This window comes from Corvus hawaiiensis, chromosome Z (genome assembly GCF_020740725.1).
Source record: "Corvus hawaiiensis isolate bCorHaw1 chromosome Z, bCorHaw1.pri.cur, whole genome shotgun sequence".
Classification (NCBI taxonomy): Eukaryota; Metazoa; Chordata; class Aves; order Passeriformes; family Corvidae; genus Corvus; species Corvus hawaiiensis.
In genome coordinates, this window is record NC_063255.1 from 47,467,314 (window position 1) to 47,488,945 (window position 21,632).

The 21,632-nt window shown below is 41.2% G+C and overlaps 1 protein-coding gene across 7 annotated transcripts in view; it reads right to left on the reverse strand.

The window, feature by feature from the left end:
• The window catches only part of PALM2AKAP2 (PALM2 and AKAP2 fusion), a 271,083-nt gene that overhangs the window by 176,497 nt on the left and 72,954 nt on the right, over positions 1-21,632 (reverse strand). Inside the window, exon 1 of one of the 7 annotated variants that reach the window (XM_048292525.1) lies at positions 3,627-3,652. The exons of the other annotated variants lie outside the window; for them this stretch is intronic. The gene's annotated coding sequence lies outside the window, so the exon portion shown is untranslated. Of the gene's footprint in view, positions 1-3,626; positions 3,653-21,632 lie in introns of those variants that run through there. 7 annotated transcript variants of the gene reach the window in all.

Genomic DNA, 21,632 nt, shown 5'->3' on the forward strand with positions numbered 1-21,632 from the left:
GACATGGTCCCTCTGGAAGTGACCCCTTTGTCTTCTGCACGTCCGTGAAATTGTATGGTGTAGCTACGATCTACAGACAGCAGTGCCAAGCAGTTTGTTCTGTAGAAGGAAATGCATATGACCCCACTATAGTCATTCCCTGCAGAGGAAGACAGGCTTGTTGCCAGAGCTGAAGCTTAGAAAGAGGGATACAGGGAACTGTAAGGAGGATGATGGGGTGGGATGATGAGACAGGGCAATGAGCAAATTCACAATCATCATATAAAGACATAGAGCAGGATAAAACTGCCCTAGGAGCAGCAAGGAGAGCAGAGAATAAGCATCAAAAGAAGTATGGCCAGCAGGCCAAGGGAGCTGACTCTGCCCCTCCCCACCTGAGCACTGCATCCAGCTCTGTGGGCTGCAGCATCAGAAGGATGTGTACCTGCTGGAGCAAGTGCAGTGCAGAACCACAGAAATCATCAGCGGGATGGAACACCAGTCCTATGAGGAAAAGCTGACAAAGCTATGGTTGTTCAGCATGGAAAAGAGAAGGCTCTACGGAGACCTTGCCTTCTAGTTCCTAAAGGAGGTTTGTAAGAAAGATGGGGACAGACTTTTTTTTTAAAGTCAGGCTCATATCCATAGGACAGGGGGCAAACTAAAAGAGGGTAGATTTAACATACATATAAGGAAGAATTTTTTTTATGGTGTGGGTAGAGAGAAACTGGAATAGATTTCCAAGAGCATCTGTGGATGCCTCATCATTCTAAGTGTTCAAAGCCAGGTTGGATGGAGCTCTGAGCAACCTGACCTAAGTTGAAGACATCACTGTTTATTGCTGGGGGGTTTGGACTGGATGACTTTTAAACCCGAACTATTCTGTGCTTCCATGATTCTATCTAACAAAAGTAATATATATATAGCATATTTGACATGGAATTACAGACCCATGAAGAAAGACAAAGGTATAAAGGGTGTCAGAAAGAAAATAAGAATTGCTTCAATAGACTCCAAATTGAGGAGAAGAAAACCACCAACATCTACATCACATTCCCCCTGGAAAAGGGAAGATACCCTCACAATCAGCATAATATTTACCTTGATGAAGAGTTGGAGATGCTCATGACTTTACATATATTTTAACTGTGTCTGGGATGGATCCGAAGAGGTTGTGGAAGAGTAAGAACAGAAAGAGGGGCAGGTACTACGAAGACATAAGAGTTGTAACTATTACTCTGCAGACTTATAATGTAATACAGTTCCCTTTTCTCCTCCTGTAATATTTGGCTGATATTAGAAACTAGTCAGCTGTTAGATTGGTAAGATTTTGTTTACCTTAACAACAAAGTTTTGGATTTGCATAAAAAGTCTCCTTATTTTTCATCTACACAATTAATTGAGTGCAACTTCATGACATTGTAGATGGGAGATGGATGCTAGCTATTTCCTAGCTCAGTGCTTTGTGCACTGAGTGTCTTTCTTGTGGTGCTGGTTTTTTGTGGTTTTTTTTTGGTTTGTTTGGGTTTTTTTGGGTTTTTTTTTTGGGTTTTTTTGTTTTGGTTTGTTTTGGTTTTTTTTGTTTAGGTTTTTTTTGGGGTTTTTTTGTTTGTTTGGTTTGGTCTGTTTGTTTTGTTTTGTTTTCCTTTTCTTTGATCAGATGGGCTTTGGGCAGAACATTCAGGAGAGTCTATTTTCAACAGCTAATTTCTCCACAGCTATTTTAAGGACAGAAATAATTTTCTAGGCCCCAGATTGAAATTTGTTTTAAAAAATTCCCAAATGCTGTAACAATACAACAGTATGTTGAGTTTAATGTTACTGAATGTGACAGCACACATTATTTCAGCCTATAGGAGAAAGACCAGACCACTCTGAAATGCCACTTTTGGATCAACACTGGGCTGGTGTTGATCTAGGTCTAAACCAGAAGACTAGGGAATAGATGCCGGACAGTGCCAGACGGGAGGGGAGGAGGAAACTAGTGGGTAGTGCCTAAAAAAATAGAAAGTTTTTCAGGAGAGAAGCAAAATACAGCTTTTTAGCTAAAGTTCACTTAAAAATACTTGTTTTTCTTAATAGATTCTGGTCTTTTAAAGTAATGCTTCCCTGCATTTTCACTTCCAAAATGACCGTAATTTTTTAGAAAAACAAGGTATTTTGAAACTGCAAAGTTAAGTGTTAAAATATAACATCTCTGCATTAGAAAAAAGTCTGTATTTTTCTGTCCATTGAATTCAGCAGATGATTTTGCTCTACCCATTTTCATATTGTGGAAAACAATGTCTTGGCTTGAGTTAAAGTTCTCATTTCCTGCTCCTTACAGCACCCTCAGTCTAGGAAGCATGTTATACAGATGTGAGATTTTCAGGTACATCAACTCATACAAAAAGGCTTCGTCACTCTATAAAATATCAGACCGATATTTCAAAAACCTAAGGCAGCATGTGAAGGCATCAGAAATTTCTTATGGAGGTTTTCCTCACTTAGAGATTCGCTGTTATATCCTTGTAATTATGGTAGTATTTGTTACTTTAAAGCAACTTTCTAGCGCTGCATGTTGTATTCAAACATTTCTAGTCTTGCATTCTAGTATACAAAAGAATGTATCTTTTGTAGCACTGCCAGTCTTTGGATTATCTCAGTAGAGGATGGATATATTTTCTCCCAAGCTTAAAGACTAAAAACTATGATCTAACAGTAATATTATTTGCATGTAAATAAAATCCAGATTTTTTTCTCAAAATTATTTTATTCCTCTTCCACTTTTTATTTTTTTCACTCTGAAGGTTTTATTGCTTAAAATCTTCCAGGCAATCTGTCAGTTCCTTAAGCAGAAAAAAGTTTCCTGCTTCTTTAGGAGTCTGAATGGCCACAATTACTGAATATAACTCTCTGGGATACTGTTATCATATACATATAATATTAGCCACCAGTGGATGGACACACATGCAAATAAAAAGTTGGTGGCAGATTTTAGGAATACAGACCTCTCTGGTATTGCTACTGTAATTTTAAGAAAATTATTTTTTATTCTAGATAAAGATGCCTTCTTAATACTTTTCTTGCTAGTATTCATTGTAAGATAAATAAATGTAAGCCACCTTGCTATCACACCAGAAACAAAGGATGCATAAAATGTGGTCTTTGGGACTGTATATTTGCAGTATTAAAAAAATTAACTTTAATCTATCCAAAGTTTTCTCCTGCAGTCCATACATACATCAGCTTTTGCCTGGAAAAGAAGACATTTTCCTTTAAAATATGGCAAAAAGAGAAAGCCCGTGGTTTCACTTTCCATCGGTTACATCCACTGAACTTCTTTCTCTGAAGCACCTCTTTGTGAATACTTTGGAAATATGAAAATATAAATTACTTGATAATCTAATGGCATCTTCTGTAATCTTAGTGAGATGTCAGCTATCAAATTAAGAGAAGACACTACGCCCTCACTCTGCAATGCAGGTGAATATGCGTGACAAAGTCAGTAGATCTTTCTTTGCTATCCAGCTAGCAGATCATCCTTGTGACTTCTGCAAGTTACAAAACTAGAACATTTCCTCTGAGTGTGGCATCAGGACAACCTCACCTGGGATGACTTCTGACACGATGCCATGGAAAATACAACGAAAATGGCAATTTTTGCCTATGTTGTACTTCCAGTTCTCACCTACATCTCCTTGGTTTAAAAAAAGCTAGACAGGTCATACATTGGTATCCTATGGCAAGAAGGAGCCTTTTAACAGCTCCCATCAAAGCTAATCACACAACCCGAAGTATGACAATGACCCTTCCAGCTGTAAATGTTACAATAGGGAAGAAACTGTTCCAGATGTGGAGTTAGCCTATGAGCTGGCAATCTGTGCCTTCTGTGTGTTAACTCTCCTGTGGTCACAGTCATCTAGGAGACAGCCCCGGACTCTGAGGGACAAGAGCAGGGGAAACGATGCCCAGCAGGCATAAAGCTCGTGTTAAGACATAGACATTAAGAAGAAAGTTATAGTGGTGATGTGAAACCCTAGCCTACTGCAGGGCTGGTGCACTGTGGGGTTGTGGTGATTCCCCAGAGGATGGAAGGAAATGTTTATTAATGAGAAATTTAAAGGGATACATTGAATACAACACATTTCTAGATGTCTGCCAAAATGAGCTCTGCTGAACACATTTCAGTGCAATGTTTCTTGATATTCTGGTTCCTGATTTCCACCAGACTTTTGTCTTGAATATAGTCACACTATTTTTAAAAGAGGATATAGCCCAGTGCGATTCTGGATAGCTTAAGGAAGCACCTTAATACAGTTAATTTTAGTTGTGAATTACTCATGTTGTTTTGGCTCATTAAAAACATTTTTAATTAAGGAATGCATTTAAAATATGTTTAAGCCTGGCAGAAACCTGTGCTGATGTTGCCTCTTGACCATGTGCAGCACACCATGCTGGTGCGGTCTTTGCCGGCTGCCAGGCAGTCGGGTATGTCAGCAGGGCACTGCACTCTCCCTCAGGGCAGGAGCAGCAGTGTTTTTTGGTGAGTCTGGATGCTCAGAACATCACTGCAGCCTTTCCCATGCCGTACTGACCGGTAGCTGACCTGTGTGTCCCACATCCAAAAATAGATGCAGTATACAACCTCTTTCTAGCTGAGGAAGTGAGGGATGTAAAAGTACTTTTCTGTGGTAAAATAGAGCCTTCCCAGGGATAATTCCTAATGGTTGTAAACAGCTGTCCACTCTGCGGGGTGGGATCTTGACACTATTCCATGAAAACTTGGTTAAATAAGCCCCAGTACTTTAGTTAACTATTTCTATTTTGGCGCTCCAGTCAGGTTCTAGTCTCCAGTATTAAAACCAAAAAAATTAAAAAATCATGCAAAAAGCATATACTTTGACATTATGATTACATTTCCATTGGGAAGCAGTCAGGCTGATGCTGGCCCTGTCTACATGTCCTCAGAAGGGGCTGTACTGAGAAACCCTCATGCTCTAGGATTTTGTTATTCTCAACTTAAAATGAGCAGTGATGGAGGGTGACGTGTTTAGGCACAAAACCACTATGCAGAAATAAACAAAGACATGTAAGAGGGAGTCAGGCAGTGGTACTCAAAGGAGAGGTGACCTGATAGCATTTAGGACAGGAGCCTCTAGAGAAGGCCAGAACAATCCCACCACAGTAAATGCCCATTGCCATTCTTGGTTTCCCTGTTGGCTTGCAGACTGTGGGACACAACCCTGTAAAGCAGCACCTCCTCTTTTCACATTTGGGACACCACACATTCTCCTCATACTTAACATGAAACATGGCAGGAGAGCTATTCTGTGTTCTGCTTTTGAGACAGGACAGAACAGGAAGCAGAAGTCGTTGCTGAAGACCAACCCGATGAAGAAGACTTCTCTGGAGGGAAGAAGCCTTGCCATGCTTGAGTGGCTGCTGGGTGGTCCTGTGTTCTGCTGGAGACAACGGCACTATCACGCCACAAAGTCGAGCATGCCAAACACATGTTTGGGAACTGGAAGGCAGCCTAGTGAGAAGATGAATAAGGGCAAGAAGGAACAGGAGTAGAGAAGGCATTTCCACACCTCCATGCTGCAATTGATGATTGCTGGGAACAATCAGAACTACACTATTGCTAAAAGGAGATGGAACAGATCAGCTGAGAGGCACCATGGTCCCTGGCCATGGTGACCAGCAACAGCAGGGAGAGGGTGGGACCCCCCCCAGCTCCAGGACTGACACCTCCTGGGTCCTTTTCCATGAGGTGGCTGTCCTGTCTGTACCAGTGAGAGGCCCTGGGGCAGGACCACCTGCTGCTGCACATGTAGAGGATGGGTACCAGCGGGGTGCTGCGGCATGGCTGCTGTGACAGCACGACGGAGGATGAAGGAATGGAACAACAGCTTGCCTGTGACAAGATTAGTGATATCTTAGGTTAGGAAAGTAGCTTAATAAATTCCCTGTTGCCTTGGATGTTTAGCAAGCTGTATCAATAGCAGAGATTGTAAAATGCTTTTGGCAATTCTTAGCAGAAATCTGGAAGATACGAAATGAAGAGATACAACAAACCACTGAAGGGAACTGCAATAGTCTTTAGACACATTTGTATGGAGCAACTGCTGTGACAGAAAATATATATATTTGATTCTCCTTGCAGATGCAATGTGAAAAACAAATGTTAAACAATTATGAAGCATTTGTATGCAGTATTGAACAGTTATTTTGTTTCACTTGGGGAATGATGTTTTATTTCCCTGACCATAGATTATTTTTCTGTCTTTGTTTAGAAATACATACCATTTTGACATTTGTGGGGGGTTAAAGGGCACTGGGAAATTATGGCATATGGTTGATGATTTCCCTGAGAATTATTACTGCTTTGGAAAACACTGACTTAATTAAATGCAAAATGTTTATGGGAATTTATCTATTTCATTATAATCTGACAGGAAATTATCTCAATATTTTGTTTCCATGAAGCAGAAACATTTGCTCTTTACTTTACCATTTAACAGATAAAAACAGATAAAAGTGTTCCAGTGTCTGTGTTGAGAATGTTTTAGTCTTATCAAAATAAATGTTTCCAGGAGGTCAGACAAATAATATTAATTCCTCTATTTCACAATAATTTTGAAAAACTTATTTTTTTTCTCTGTATTTGAGGCGGTGTTGAAGTTTCAAAGTCTCAGAATATTGTCTAAGAAGTTTCTAGTTATGAGCCATTCAAGTCATCACTTTATGCTACAGGTTCTTTTATAGCTTCAGCTTCTCATAATCTTTTTCTCTAAGATGCACAGAGTCTAAAATTTATGCCTTCTCTTTCTATTCACAGATGTCTATTCTAACTCTAATGACAAAGCATGAAAATCCAGAGTCTATTTCAGACTAGTGAAACAATGTAAAATTATTTGGAGAGCAAAACTGAAACTCTGAATACAAACCAGAAGATACATTTATGCCTTCAAATAAGAGCTCTGAAACAAGTAACTCCAACACAGAAATATTTTGCTAGCTAGTGAGAAGAGGGGGAGTGGAAAGAAAACTCCACCATCATTTCAAGCAGCTGTACTGGGAGCTGTCTGGCTGCTTTGCACTGGTAGTCCATCCAGTTCTGTGCCTGGCATTAGCTGTTTCTAGATATTTCATGGAAACAGACCAAAAATTCAGTGTTGGCTTACATATAGGAAAGTTTCTTCCTTACCTAAAATGCAAGAAGCTGGCTTTGTTCTACACTGTAAGAGCCAACAGCCTGTCCCAAGCAATAATTTAGTCTGTTAATCCCTGGAGACTCTACCTTGTATTTTCCAAAATACACCACTGTACGAGTTTACAAGTGCAACAAGATGACTGATCATAATGCAAAAAAATTGGGGCTCCCCTATACTCACATTTTGAATGTCCTGGTTTTGGTTTTACAATCTGTCATTTTCTCTAGTGAAAAGCAGTTCCTGATTTCACTTCTCTCTTTCATTTCCATATATACCTGGCACTTCTCTTCTCCAAGAGGATTAGAGAAACAGAAAACAGTGCAGCTCTCCCTCTTACATCAAGTATCTCAACAAACTGGTCAAGCTTCATCCTGAAATTGTCCAGGAACAGAGATGCCCTGTGGCAATTGACAATCTACTCCAGTGCTTCAACATGCTCACTCTTGAATAAGGTCTGCAGGAAAAACACTTGATTATCTTCTTAAAGGTCTGGTCTTCTGGCATTTTAATCTCACTTCTCTTGTGTTTGGAATTTATTTCCGTCATCTTTATAGCTACTTTCAAACTAGTCAAAGATATTATCATGTCCCTGTTCAACTTCCTTTCCCTAAAATAGTTTTCTTTTGCAAGTTATGGGTCTTTGTTATCAGAAAGAGGGAGAAAAGTCTATGACTGGCTGGGAGCAGGTGCTGAACCCCAGTGGCCCGGGAGAAGGGGTCCAGGCAGGTCCTTGGTTACAGATTGTGTTGGCTGAACCAGCATTGCTCCTGATGACTGTCTCTGACCTCATCTCACATACTTGAAATGAGGGACCTTCCATGGCCTCTCCAGTGTTTCACTGTCCTGATCACTGGAAAGATTTCCCTAATGAATTTCCATTGCCAATACTTAATTTCAGTCGTTGTTGTCCCTTCTACCGTGAACACAAAGAACCCCTTATTCTGCTCCATTGCAACAGCTGATGAAGTGTTTGAAGACCTACTCTCTGCATTAGACTGAGCACTCTTTCCTTGTAGACCATGCCCTCAACCACTTCCATCTTCTCCTCCTGATTTTCTGGTAGTCTGAACCGTACTCCCAGTGCAATTGTACTTTCAACTGCATATTAATCCAAGCGAGACCTTACTAATGATCAGCAGAGTACTCTTTTATGTTTCATTACCTACATACCAAAGTGTCTTTTCAGCACAAAATCCTTGACTCATGTCCAGCTTCTTATTCAACCTAATTCCCACGTGTTTTTGAGAGAACTGGGCTGACTGCCATAGCCCACCCTGTCTCCATGGTTGGCTATGCCTGCCCAAAGGTAAAACTTTACATTTTCCTTCTATTGCATTTTTAAGATCACCTCTGATTTGCAATTACCATGCTGTTCTTCACCATGTGCCCCCAGGTTTGATGCTGTCTTCAAGTTTAATAAACAGGGCATCTACTCACAAACCTTCTCATCACCTGAGTGTTATGAGAAGATGAAATGGTATACGAACCAGCCTAGAGTCCATCAAAACTTTTCCCTTCAATTTTGTCTGAACTGTTTCTTACCAATATTGCATGTGTCTTAAACAAGTTTTGTCCAAATCATATTTCTACTACTGGATTATAAAAGTATCAGAGTCTCCTTACTGTTAAGGTAAATGGCATCCTCAACTGACATGGTTTGCTAGGTGCCTGTCAAAGAAGCTGGGTATCCTGGCAGGCCTTATTTGATAAATTCAAGCTGTTTATAAGTCACTATGCGTTCCCCTAGACAACCCCATGTACTCCTCTAAGGAATGAAATAAGGTTGGTATCCCCTAACTCCTCTTTTCCCTGCCCCCTTGGAAAAGTTAAGAATGACATTTGCTTTTCCTATGAAAGTCTTTTTTCAAGATCTCAATGGGACAAGATTCTGAGATGGTTTCAGCCAGATGTCCAGTTTGGGGATGGAACTCACCATGCTCAGATGATCTGAAACCAGTCTGATTGGCCTCAGTACTCTTCAACTTGTTTTTCCTGATTCTGCTCCAGTCTGTACCTGGTGCAACTGCACTTCTTGCCCAACTGCAGCACACCTTTTCAGTGAAGAGTGAAGAGCAAAACAAGACTCTTATCTCAGTGTCATCTACCATCTTTCCTCTCTGTAGAACAGGAGATTAGAATTTTCCTTTGTTTTCTCTCTACCTGTAACACTACCACAGAATAATTTCCTATTATGGTATGGAGTATATTATGCCTCTTCCTTTTTGGCTTTTATCCTCACCTGCTTTTGCAACTCTTTCAAGTCATGCTTAGCAATCTGAACTAATTTCCATTTTCTGTGACCTTTTGTCTTTGCTTAATGCCAAGGAAAAGCCAGTGATTTAGTGCAGTGAGTCTGGTCCAATACTGCCTATCTTTCCTCTGTGTCAGTTTGTGCTTTTATGGTAATTTTTATGGTTTGCTGTGATTTCTAGTTGAGACTGGAACAGCACCCAAGGGAGTGCAGCATCCAGGTCTTTTGTCCTTCACACTGCAGGTAGATGCCTGTGAGAGGTGTCTGATGAAATAAAAGATTAATCATGATATTCAGAGAATTAAAAAATGAGACACAGGCATTGTGTCTGGAAAGCCTGGATAGTTAATAGCTCCTCTGGTTCTTGATAGGGGCATGGTGGGGTTAGATGTTTGTAGGTGAAATCCTGTACCCTTGGAAAGTGAAAGCCAGGCTCTGAGTGGCAGAGATAAAACTAGAGCCATCAATGTCTAGCATATAGTCAGTATTTCCACAGGTCTGTGTAACTCGTCTATGCATCAAAGCTTTCAGCTATGAAATGTTGGGTTTACTGAAATCTGCCTACCCCAAATGCATTATTTTTAATTTATTTTTCCATTTGTAAGTCACAGACTTTGTAATTTCATGGTCATCCTAGTGGATCCCTAACCTTTATATTTTGTGGGGTCTCCCTACAAACTAACCACTCCGCAGAAATTCCTCGTTCTGAATAGTTGGCTGGAAGAGATATTCATGCTCCAAAGATTTGCTTCCATGTGTAGGGTGAGGTTAAGATGATTAATACTCTTTTTAAAATAAGCATAGTTTTTTAATGACTTTCTCTTCTTGCAGGTGTATCTTCCACTGGACTTGTCAGGCTATGTTACTATTTAAATGAATTTGAGAGTGGCAATTGAGTCTTAGATTTTTTTCCAGTATCGTTAGGATAACCTAGATGCTTTTGGTTAGGAGAAAATTAATATGCAAAAGCTATTCTTCTCTCAGTCAAATCACAGCCTCCTTTTAGATAAGCAAACAGAGAAGCTACAAGAATGCTAATCAATGTGGGACACAAAGAACAAAGACTTTCTCTCTCTTCTGCAAATCTACCCTCCCACTTAATTAAAAAATAGTCTTCCTAGGAGGATAATGAGGAAAAAAGGGGAGCAGGGAGCAGAAGTAGTGTGTAGCAGAGGAGAACTTGTGCTGAAACAGAATGTATTATTTTGACACTTCCAGATTCCTTCTGTAATTAAAGAATCACCCCATCACCCTGTGACCTGTATTTTCTGGATTAATAGGACTGACCTGTGTAGTCCAACCCTCTCCAGCCATGCTCACACAGGCTGAGCAATGCCTGAAGACCATCAAGGCCTGTGCTCAGTGAGCATGGCACAGCTGACACGAGTCCACAAACCACCAAGTAAAACTCCTATGTGCGGGTTTGTAAATCCTCCCATTTGCGACCCCTGGGATGAAAGGAGGCAAAGAAACAAGGGCTAAAGCCTGGAAAGTTTCTTGCATTCCCCAGCTCCCTCTCTGCTGGAGTGGCAAGAGCATTCCTGTCTGCTGCCCCAGAGAGAATCAGGTAGTGAGGAATGGTGGAACCACACCACTGATGAGTGCAGAGGAAAAGGAGGGTTTCATCATGGAGCCATGTCACATTGCTGTTCAGAGTTAAAAGGAAATTTGGTGACAAAAGAGGAGAGTGATAACCCAAATGTTGCCTGTAGACATGGCTGCCTGCCTTGAAGACAGTCTGTACAGCAGGTCACTTTACTGGGATGTGACAGGAGAGGAATCTGCAAAAAAATTGTTGTTTCCCAGAAACCCTTTGCCATATTGAAGAAGCTACCAAACTCTTAAAAATGTAACAATTAAATAAAACAGAAACTAGAGGTTTGGCAGTAGGGGAAAAGATGGATATGAATAGCATTTAAGAGAGAGAAAGCTGTGGGAGCTGTTCAACTCTAGCAACTTTAATACCAAAGACTGCTTTAAATCCTTACAATTCATCCTATTATCAAAGTCCACCTAACTGCAGCAAAAAAGGGAATGCCTCTCTGTTGGTTCCCCCTCCTAGGTGCTGGGGAGAAAGAGGGACAATTAATATTTTATCACCAAATGAATAACTGGTGCATGGTCCTTAGGCTAGTATTTCTCATAAACAATATACACTGTATGACATGAGAAGTACAGCTAAGCCCTGCAAAGGAGCTACTTTATTAAAAGTAAATTTTTAACAGAACAGCAATGAGAGCTGCTGGAGTACTTTTGGTGATTTTGAAGGCGATGTTTTATAACTTCACCTTGATTCTCCATGGGAAGCTATCTTCTCTGCCTGCCAAGGTTTTCCAGTTCTTTATCAAAGTTTTCATCCAGCAAAATCTGGACTCCCGTTCTCCAGGAAAAGCCAGAGAAAATGGATTTTTCAAAACCTTCACTATGCAAACCCTCTCAGAATAGGCTCACAAACACATGATTCAGCATCCCTGGGGCAAACAGACACATTAACACGCTTTGTACACTCTGGGCTATTTCCCAGCTAGCATTCCTCCCATGGTAGACACAAAACACCATTATTTGTTTTGAAGACACTTTCCTGTGAAGGAAAGAAAATCGTTCAAAGAATTACTTAAGATTGGACCATGCTCAAAAGACACGTGGTTCAGATGAAAAATATCATTCAGAAATATTCAGCTCTGCAAATTGTTCTCAGTACATAGAACAACATGAACTTGTCACCAGTAAAATCGTAAAACAAGACAATTAAGTAAAACCAAGATGTTCCATGTTCTATTTTAGTCGTCGAGTTACAATCAGGAAAAGCTTCCATTACCAAAAAAATCAGATTAATCCAACATAGATTTGTATTATGGTTAATTTGTCCCAAATATCTAGGGGCAAAAATCTGTGTATTACTGGCTACTACAGCTTCTGAGAATCTCTCTATATAATTTCTGTGCAAAAAAAAGTCACATATTTAATTTTTGAAAGAAAAATTTCAGATATCCATAATATATGTTGCTTCCATAATGATTGTTTTTTGAATGAAGGTTATTCCTATTTAGAGAAAGGAGTTTGAAAGCCCACTTGCAACCCATTTTCAGCTTTGTTCATGCACAGTACTTTCAGATATCTATATAATCTAACAAAGCAACAAGCAGTTCAGTCAGAGATTACTAAACGCAATTTACCTCTTCCCTAATCAAACATTAGCTATCAATATTTCTTTCCCTTATTGCACTGAATCCTTTCCAGCTCAGCAGTAGGTAAAGCAAAGACTAATCAGGAAGGAATCACCTTTCAGAAATGCTGGGTCATTGCATCAGGTTTTTCAAATGTCTTCTCTTTTGGGAGATGAGGTGGCTCAGCAAGGGCCGCTAAGATGGAAAAATATCAATGTATTACTCATCTTATTCAAGCTGCCAGTATGATGCAGTCTGTACTGATGCAGTAAGTGGTAAGACAAGCCACCTAATGAAGCTGTGAAATGATTAAATACCACCACTCTTAACAGGAAAAAAGACATTTTCAGGATAGGTAATTTTACAGCTTTGCCCTACAGACACTTCAGATGGCAAAATAAGCACTGGAAATAAGGAAGGAATATCAGACACCCTACTTTGCTTGAGTCATCATGTTTCACAGTCATTGTTGATCTGTTAGTCAAAAGAAAAGCTGTATTATCTTGTTTGCAATTGAGGCAAGTCAAGAACAGCCCCACTGAGGCAAGCAAGTTTGTGATTTAACTGTGAAAACCCAACAGCACTCCAGTGCCACATAAAGCCAACCTGGTACCCAAGGGATGGCTGCTGGTGTTTGGTGGAGGGCCTGATAATGCACAGCTCCACCAAGGAGCCACCTGTAAGAGTCATCCTGTTCATTAAATGTCTTCATTTGTCACACGCCCCATTAAGCATTCATTTGTCCCCACTTCCCAAGGACCACAGTGCATTCCCCTGGCCTCCATTTGCACTCAAGAGGGAGAAACTGTGCCTGTTCCATTCTCCTTCTTTGAAATGCCTGAGGAGTGAAACAACTGCCTACAAAATGCAGTGCAATAGAAGCCTTGCAAAAAGTAACATGTAGTAGCTTATACTGCAGCAAAAAATCTGTTTGGTCCTGGGATCCATGGTAGCCTTGGACACCGTACGCCAGGACATCAGGATGCGGCTCTCTCATGTGTGCTGCTAATTGTTTGCAGGTATCAAAACTTTTGCCAGCTATTACGTTCCCATTCTGAAGACGGGAAAAAGTTGAGGCATGGATGAAGAATTTACGTGGTGGACAACAGTCTGATTTGGTAGTGTTTTCTGTTCATGTACTGTAAATTTTAAATAAAAGCATTTAATGGACCAGTGTAACACAGAGTGCTTACACGTGTGGTTTTGTATTGCCTTAGGTGGCATCATTTTGATTATACCAATCCCTGACAATTGAAGGTCTCTGGGTAGAAACAATGTATTACAAACATTAAGAAAAAAAAATAGCTGGTAAGAAGAACACAAATTCTCAAAACTTGTTTGTGTGAAGCAGACTTCAATTACTGGAACCTGTTTTCAATTCATCCTTCCAGGGAAATCTATACTGTTTTCAGCTGTCCAGACCAAGCTGGACTCTTTACCTGACCTTTGATGCTACACACGCATGAAAGAACCTCCCTGGTAGCCTCAACAGGGCTAGGAAAACAGGATGATTTTTCTGTGACATAGCTTCAATATGATTGATGATTTGCATTTGTAAAGCTGATTTCAAGTAGCAAGGAGCAGAGAATTACATGGGGGTTCTGAAAGTAGGATGGCTGCTCCTGAAATTACTTGTCTAAAAGATGATACAAGGGGCGGGAGCTTGACCACTGCTGCCTGACTGGAAGACTACAAAACATTGCCCGTAGCCTTAAAACTGGGCTTTCAACTACCATATGTGTGACATAACAAGTTACATCTGATGTGATGGTTACTTCCAGCCTTTGGAAGGCAGAAGATTTTAGATTGTGCCTAAGTGAAAGTACAGTTATTCCACAAGAAGGAAACAGAGCTGAGGATCACCATGTTCTTGGCATGGCGACACCCTGCAGTTCTCCACAGCTCTCCCCATAAGGCGATTCCAATGAGGTAAGGGCTCAAAGGCATGAGGCATTTCCCTTGCATGTTTTGGGGCATAATCACGGTACACATGTAAATCCTGTGGTATCTTCACCATTTTCTCCTGCTGCAACATTTCCTAAAGTCAGAATGATGTTATTTTGGCTTTTATTTATTTTCTCAGCTGAAAATCCTATGGCATCAACACTGGACTGCCAGTGTAACAAATATGAACCACTCCCCCACATCAGAAGTGATGTCTTATTGCTGGGCATAACTTCTGACAGTGAGCTGGTTTGTCCTTGCAGGACCAAATCAATGGCTAGCCCCACGCAAACCCTCTGGAACAGAGTTTAGAGGGTGAACTGACTACTCTGGTTTCCCCAGCTGGTGCTGAAAGCAAGATGAGACTTACATGCCCTGCTCTACTGGTGACACATTGCTGCTCTGCAGCAGCTGATACCTGGAATGCATTTCTAAATTTAGGAATCTTCTGCCTTTCTGGGCTTATTCCAGGTGTGCCAAGTCATCAGACAAGTCAGAAAACCCTTAGCCTTTTGCTGTAACTCAGTAGTATTTCATATTCCCCTTCTATTCTGTTGGAAGTAAGAGCTTCATCTTCAACTGAAAGTCTCAGCAAACCTTACCTGGGTTACTAAGGCTGTTCCTTTATCTAATGGACCCACAGAAAAACAACTTACTGCAAACCAGACTGCCAGCCCATGTCCTGATTGCAATGTGGATTCTTGGGAGGATCACTTATGTGAAATTCACTGTCCTGATTAATAAGTACCCTGACATTAAAGAGCAGAAATGAAGCTAAAGATGGACTCATACCAGGAAACAGTATTTGCAATTCTCTAAGTATGTTTTTAAAAATGCACAAAATTAAAACCGAATGGAAAACTACTAGTATAAGGCTATGGCTCCAAGACTTAATTATAAGTTCTTTTCTCTGGTCACTTATCTGACTTGAGTGTTACATGTTCCCCTACCATATGCCTACGCATTACCAGTAATCCATGTTTACTGGGAATATCTGTCTATTCACACTTTGTGCAGTTAAGATTCTGCAGGCAAGTTCATGTTTCCCAAGCGGGTTTCCTAAAAACAAAAAGTCCTTTAAACAACCTAGCAATAACTCCAACATTTATGACACTTTCCCTGAGCTACAATCAAATACATCAGGGTCTGAACTGGAATTGCTTTCTCTCTCTGGTATCTGTTTGCAGACAACAAGAGTTTCTTCTGGTGTTAAAGATCTGTGTTACAATTTGGGTCCACCAGCTGCTTATAGACTTGGCTTATCTACACAAAACATCACTCAAGCTTGGCAACCTGGGCTCTAGTCCATACTTCTGGTCCCCACTTCCTTTTCTAGTCAGCGCTTGCCTTGATGAAACACATATAAAGTCATTGCAGCAAAAAGTATAATACTACTGTGCACAGCACCTGGTGGGGTGATGCAACCCACCTGGAGATCCAGTAGGAATCCTGGATTCCTGACTCATTGTATAGACAGAGAGACAGCAGGAGAAAAAGAAGAAATAAAACAAGCCCAGTGGCTAATAGGCAAAGATAAGAAAAACACCATCACATTAAAGAGATTAATCAGTTGTTTGGTAACAGAATTTTGCAAGCTGAATTAAAAAATAAAACTCCTTTAGGAATTATCAGCAATAGCTACCCATTTAACTATGCAGGTGTGTCACACCATAGGCCTGAGGCACCTCAAGACATGCCTTCAGAAGCACCAGATCTCAGCTGCCACTGCAAAATAAGAGAGAAACTTGAAGAATTCTGAAGAGCAAAAACTCTCTCAGTGTTCTAAGGGGCACCAGAGACGTTCTCTTCATAGAGTGAGAAGAAATTCCTATACCATAGAGCTCAGTTCATGTCATGCTAAATGTGTGGGAAAGATAATTGCACAAATGAACACCAGAGTACAAGATGTGGAAGAACCGCTGAAGTACCTTGCTTCAAATAATGCAAGAAGTCTTTGGTAGAGGCAAGAGTTTAACCCAGGGGTAATTCTGCACTTCATACTCTTATGGCTGATTTCTTTCCTTGAGGCAGTTCCCAGAGACACACTCTGCACCACCTACATTGTCTAGACAAATGCAGGATGCAAAGACTTGGTCCCCGTGACTTTCTCTACTAGCACTGACTGCAAACTTTCCCATTGATGTGCTCATTTTGCCCAGAGGGCAGGTTATTATTAAAAACATTTTATTTCAGTATGTTTTCTAGTAGAGAGGTAAGTACATGGCTACCATAACCTCTGCCTGTAGAACTCACTCCATTTAAGTGTCCATACTTTTTGCTGGTAAAAACAGCAATCCACAAAGGCAAGCTTTGCTTGTGTAGCTGCATTAATTAAAAGTGTTCTAGTACAGAACTGGAGTAATTTCATGAACTTTTACATGGAGGACTAAATGTGTTTTCCCGGGAATGGGACAGCATGAAGATGGTATTGCTCTGCCAGGTCTTCCAGACCACTTACAATCTAAACAATGTTTTCACAGCTTTTTGAAGTTTTACCAGTTATCCAGTTATTCAGAATCATCTTCATCTCTTTTAGAGCATCTTTTCCCTGGCAGGTATTTTGTTTTTGAATTTACTTGCCTTCTTAGGACTCTGGTCCCGTATTTAGGTGAATTTGATCTGACGTGGACTGACAGCTACAGAGAAGGGAGAACAGATGCCTGTTCAAGCCCCAGAAGACCCATGTTGCTGGCACCGAGAGCATATCAGACCCTTGTCCACAGATTATTTAACATGGGTAGTATCCAGGTGGATCAATTTCAGTATATACCTCTCCTCCACTGTCTCATAGCTATGACTCCTTGCATATCACATAGTCTTCGCTGGCTGAAGGAATTCTGAAAAGAAGCATGAATATTGTCCAAGTCTGATTCCAGTGCTTTGTAAACTGGAATCTACCTTTCACTCCAAATATTCTTTCTAAGCCATTACTGACACTCTAAAGACATAATCCAATACTCCAGTTGCTTGACCTCTCAGACCAAACTTTGCAACACACAACATGCTTTGTTCTGGAGTCCTAATTGCAGCTCTGGGTATTGATTGCATGGAAATCCTTGGTAAAGCTCTGCTTTATCTGACCTTAAACTAAATTTATGTTGCTGGTTTTGTAAAATTTTTGAGTTTTCCTTCTTTCCTCCCTTCCCCCCCTCCTCTGTTGCTTGGCAGTACTCCTGACGTCTCTATAAGTCCTTTTTCCCCTGTGGCCACAACAGGTCACAGCCGACACCACGCAAACTTTGAAATGGTTTTAATCCATGTGCATTTGTTGTATGAAGTCTCCACTTATGAGTCCCTATCTCTCCCCCACGGGTTTTGCTGCCTCTGTGCACATATGTCATACCAAGTCAGTTTCCTACTTTGACTTCTTGTAGCAATCTGCTGCTGGGCCTGATCTGTCAATATCTTACACTATAGAGCCATATACCATTTCAGCCTACAAACCCATACCTGTACATGGCAATGAGCATGTTTTACCTTTTTAACATGCTGGTCCAAGTGCTCTGAATATTCCTCGTTGTTACTTTGACCACGTCAATCATGTGTTGTGTTCTTGGATGTCTACATTTTTTTCCTAATGCACTCAGCTTCTCTGTTGCAGCTTGTTCGCTTTTTTATAGAGAGACCATGACACATGTGCAAGCAGATTACTGTCTGTCCTGAACATGACTCCTTGGGACTTTTCTTTTTTCTTTAACTGTAAGTTCTCAATGAAATTCATTACATGTGTCCCTTTCTCATCAATCAGGATTCCTTACTGCGCATCCAGTCTTACTTTGCCTTCAGTGGACCATCATCACGGATTCGCCTTACTTTTTGCCTTGGGATTCACATACTGCAGGAGTTAAAATGCCCTCCGGGGAAGGTGGCATGCTTTTCAGACTGCAGATTTTTTAAAATCGAGGCTCAGACTGCCAATGCCCACTGGGTGGCTCCAGACACTGCACCTTGCCCCACCTCCACCTACTCAGTGCTAGCTCAGCTCTGCAGAAGTACGTGTCTGTGCTGACGGCCTGCAAGAGTGACAGGGAAGAGCCCAGGATCATAAACAGGTGATGCACCGAACACCCAAGTAATGGTTATTGGTGAATATTTGCATCACCGTAGTGCCCGTGAGGCACTTAACTGAGGCACCTGGACGAGAGAGAGAGGCTTACACAGGCCACAGAGGTGATGCTGTTCCCTCACTGTCTGCATGGGGGGCCAGATGAGATGATGATCCAATGTAGGTGACTTATTTAAACCCTTGGAACTCAACAGGATGAACCTGGCCCTTTGGGACAAGGGAACATTGAGGACCAGAACTGCAGCTGTGTCTTCCCTGGCTCTGTGACCACATGTGTGTGAGCATGTGTGTGTGTACACTGCATGTCCTGACCTCAGAATTTCGTGTACACACATGTGTACACTGCATGTTCTGGCCTCTTTATGTCCAGCACATAAAGAGTGGTTTGGCAGGGAAGAGAGAAGTCCTTTGATTTAATTTGGAGAGAGACTAATGATCCTGTAAAGAATAAAACAAATTCATGCTGCCGCCTTACTCTCTGCCTTTTTCTAAATACAATCCTGGTTTGTCATGTCTTTCAGGATTGTGCATGTGTAGGTTACCTTCACACAAACTTGTCTTCCTGTTATAGAATTTCCACAACTTTATTTTTTTCCATCTACCAAGTGATATATGAACCAACTGTATGTAAGGAGCTGTTTCACCTGCACTACCCTGTGTTAAGGCTGGTACACCAGGAAAGCAAACCAACCAGCCAACCTCAACAAAAGTAAGCATAACAACGAAGGGGGTGGAGACTACTCAGTTTTGTTTTACTCTAGGCAACTATTCCATTTGAACCATGATTAATACTTAATTTGGACATAATGAAGATCACCAGTTCCCACTTTTCATGCTATAACACAGTTCACTGCTTCAGGAAACCCCTGTCAGTTCTACTCGGCTTAAAAGAAGTGTGAGGATCTAAGATGGCTTTGCATCTGTGGTGATTCAATACATAAGATAATACATGAATAATGAAGAGATTTCCCCATCTTGCTAACACCATCACACTGAGAGATGTGGACTTTTTAATTTTGAAATGTTAAGCCAAGGAGACTCTGGAGTTTTTCATTTGATAATATTTTACTACCTCTCATCTAGTATGGCAACAGAAACCCAGCCTTGTACAAAATGTCCATTTTATTGAAAGGCTGAAGTTATTAAAATTGCATTTTTCTTGCTGAACCTGACCTAGAGGTATTGCCCCTTTCACAAGGGGGTGCAGCATGTGATCCAGTGTTAACTCATAGAGAAACTGATGGCACTGTATAAGTGCTACCTTGCCTAAAAAGATGCATCCTTGTGTGGTGGTTTTAAGCCCAGCCGGAGATGAAACACCACGAGAAGAAATTAACTCTACCCTAGCTGGAGCCAGAACACCTTGACAACCTGTTTCTGTTCCCAAGGAACATGCCTCTAAATCTATAGCGCCTGACATGGGTGAAGTGTCAGAAGCACTAGAGGTGGAAAATCCCTTGCTATGTATAGGCAGGGTCTTGGGACTTCTTTCATATCTGGCTCTCAAATTAGGCAAATGGGTGTCTTTATCAAGGTCCATATATGGTACATGTATTTAAGGAGAGCAGACATAGGTGATGTGGAGGGAGTCTGTGCTCCAGCTGAAGAGTCTTTCCTTTTCTCCATTCTGTAAGACGCATAGAAATCATTAAGTTATTACAAGCTAGCTATGCCTAGGAGTTGTGGAAGATCCAGAGATGGCTACTATTAAACCCAGAACACCAACATTAAAGCAACTGTTAAGGCACTGACATGCCATTCTGCTATTTTGAGTTTAGTTTCAGATCTGAAGTAGTAAGCTGTGTGTTTTTAGTGTTGGCTCGTTGTTTCTTTTTTTAAGTGTTACATCTGAATATATTTTACCATATGAAAAAACCCAGCAACTCCCAGCTCATTGCTTTTCTTGCTTCATCATGCAAGTTCTGAGAAATTCTCTAATCACACTGCAGAGCAGGTTCCTTTGAAAACCTGAGATTTCCTGTTGCTGAGGATTTTTGCCTGGTTTTGTTTTGGTCTCTGTTTTCCCAAGAAATATGTCACATATGAAAATAAACCCCAGAAAGAGCTCAAGGAGAGGTGAAGTTTGTGCTCTTCTGGAAATTGCAGTTCCGAGGGGTTGCCGAAATTGGAATCTGCAGATCTTCTTGGAAGTTGTTCTTCTCCTGCACTTCCTCTCATTAAGCATCTTTCACTCTGAGATGGAGGCTGCTGGGAGGGAGGGAATTTTTTGCACGCATTTACTACCTGCCCACATCAGCAAGACAGCAACAACCAGCAAGGATATGCTTGTCCCAGGAGAGAGCTTATGCCCTATGGGCCAAAGCACAGACCCTCCTGTCATTAACAGTGGAGCTCTCACTCCATGCTGGACCACAATGGAAAAGCTTTCTCCTAGAGGTGACACAGCAGTGGCTTACCACCAGCATGCAGAAAGGTGAAGCATTTCACAACCCCAAAGGGCTTTTGCAAACATTAGGACCTTGGATGTGCTGACAAATGAGCAGTCCTGAGCAAAGAACACAGGATCTGCATACAGCTTGGCCTCTGTCCTGCACTGCTTCACCCCCAAGAGCTGTCACAGTGCCAAAGTGCCACAAATGGTTCTTGTGTCTGCATTTTGGGGATCCAGAATCCACTGGTTTAAGCTGCCTGCCTGGCCCACACATCCAAAATGGCTAGAATAATAATTTCTCACTCCTCGGAGCTGTTGGGCACCTCCTCATCCAAGGTGAACAGATGCCCTGTTGATTACTGGAGGGATATGCCACTGTGCTGAACATTTATTTCACTGGGTTTCTTTACTGCAGGAACCACAAGTCCAGTCCTGGTACTTCATGCAAATGTTCATCATCAAGTAGAGAGATACGGAGTTTTTCTTATTTCCATGCTACCCAAAAGCTTCAGAGCAACAGAAACCCTTCCGTTGGAGTAAACACAGGCCACCATCATGAAGTATAATTTAATTTAATATAACTAAATAATTTTTGGAGCATTTGAAATGCTGTGAAGGAATAGCAGGCTTTGGGTGG